Below are 2500 nucleotides of genomic sequence, written 5' to 3'. Positions count from 1 at the left end.
ACACACACACACACAATTATAAAACAAGCAAACAAAGACATACGTACACATTCACGCCCACACACTCAAACACACACAAACACACACACGCACTTACTGTTCACACATACACATACATTCAGTTTTTCATTCATCATGGCATGGCGGCTAGTGGACTGAGTACAAGCAAGCATTTGCAAAAGACCGCGAATAGGTTAATCAAATGTATCGAATAGAAATAATTTTAAAGAGAGATATGGCTCGAATTTGACGACATGTCTTTGGAAGCATGTTCCATTCTATGCTTCCATTAAATGAGAGACTCATCTTAAATAAATCAATTTTAGGCTTTGGGACAATAGCTCTATCTGATTTACGTTGGAACTGGAAACAAAATAATGATTTTAAATATTGTGGGCATGCGTTATGAACAATTTTATGCATAAGAATCAATGTGTTATATCTAATAAGTAGATGAACAGGTAATATTTGAAGTTCTTTGTACATATTGTGCACAGATCCACCTGTGGTATTTACATGGTTAATCATCTTAATGGCACGTTTTTGTAAAGAGCAAAGTGGCTTTAATGTAGAAGGAGGACATTTACCCCAAATAATCGAGCAATAGCTGAGGCGAGACTGGATATAGGCAAAGTAAAACACACGTCTAGAATGATTATCAAGAAAGTGTTTGATCTGTGATAATTGGAATACACTAGATGATACTTGTTTTATGAGGCAATGAATATGTTCCTGCCACGAAAGATTTTGATCAATAGTAATGCCTAATAGCATGTGCTTAGTAACTTGTTTAATAGTATTGTCTTTATATTTTATGTTAAGTTGTGCTTCTTTTATGTTCTGTCTTTTCTGACGAGGACAAATTAACATGCATTCTGTCTTTTCAGGGTGCACGACCATATCATTAGCATCACACCAGTTTTCGACTGATTTCATGTTGGCATTCAGGTGATAACTAATTTCGTCAACATTGTGACTAGCATATTGTATGGATGTATCATCAGCAAATAAATCACAGATTGCATGTTGAATTGATAAAGGTAGATCGTTGATATACAAGGAAAATAAGAGAGGGCCTAGAATTGACCCCTGTGGTACTCCTCTTGGAACATGCCTTTTGGAAGAAATAAAGCCACGTGAATAGACAGACTGAATACGGTTTTCTAGGTAAGACTTGAGAAACAATAAGCAGTTATCGTCAGTACCATAACATTTCAATTTTTGAAGCAATATTTCGTGATTGATTAAGAAGAAGGAGCAGGCGAAGAAGAAGAAGAAGAAGAAGAAGAAGAAGAAGAAAGGGTGGCGCTCTAATTGTGAAAAGTGAAAAGTGAAATTCTGTTTGACAAAAGTATCACAATACAATACAATATAAAAAAAAGTCATTCGTTTATGTGTCTCGGTTTTTCTCTCACTTCACTCATTTCCCACCTCTTATCTCTCTTTCTCCCTCTCTTTCTGTATTTCTTTCTATAACCCCCCCCCCTCCATCTCTGTGTGTGTGTGTGTGTGTGTGTCTGTGTGTGTATTTACCTGCGCGTGTGCATGTGAACGACGCTCACTTTCCTCCTGCCTACCCCCACCCACCCCACCCCTGTCAGAAGCTAACCCCCACACCCCTCTTCCACCTTCATCTCCGTCCCCCCCAAACCCCGCCACCACCACCACACAACCCCTGTTCCACCCCCTGCCCCCACCCTCCCACTCCGTCCCCCACCAGCCGGTCAGATAGCTCCATTATTCATTCATTCATTCATTCGTTCGTTCACTCCTTTCACTGGAGTATTCAGTCATTGATTTATTCGTTTCTCGGTCCAGGAGCCATTTATGACACATTGTTGGAAACATGGAGACGCTGGGTCCAGAACAGCCCCCCCCCCATCCCCCACCCCCACCCCCCACACAACCTCCACCTTCTAATCACCCCTCTCCCCCCCACATCCTGAAAAAAAAAGGGACTGTTGTGATAAAATCGTCAGGCCATGCACATTTTCCCCCTAGTTCGCGTGATACAAGTCAAACGTTATGTCAGTTCTGGCTCCATCAGCAGTCAATTACACTAGCTGTTTCTGCTAACTTGAAGACACACACGACAAGAAAGTAAAGTTAAAGGCTGAAGGCTCTATGATGGCCTTTTCCAGTCACAGAGGACAGGCATTGAACTCCTCCTATTCGCCGTGTCTGGGGCTCGGCATAAGAAGGCGGGGCCCAATTCTCTCCTTCAACCGCTTTAACCCTTCTATGTGTGTGTGTGTGTGTGTGTGTGTGTGTGTGTGTGTGTGTGTGTGTGTGTTTGTGTGTGTGTGTGTGTGTGTGTGTGTTTGCCGTGTGTGTGTGTGTGTGTGTGTGTGTGTGTGTGTGTGTGTGTGTGTTTGCCGTGTGTGTGTGTGTGTGTGTGTGTGTGTGTGTGTGTGTGTTTGCCGTGTGTGTGTGTGTGTGTGTGTGTGTGTGTGTGTGTGTGTGTGTGTTTGCCGTGTGTGTGTGTGTGTGTGTGTGTGTG

This window comes from Babylonia areolata, chromosome 35 (assembly GCF_041734735.1).
Source record: "Babylonia areolata isolate BAREFJ2019XMU chromosome 35, ASM4173473v1, whole genome shotgun sequence".
In the NCBI taxonomy this organism is placed as follows: domain Eukaryota; kingdom Metazoa; phylum Mollusca; class Gastropoda; order Neogastropoda; family Buccinidae; genus Babylonia; species Babylonia areolata.
This window is presented reverse-complemented; position numbering follows the sequence as displayed.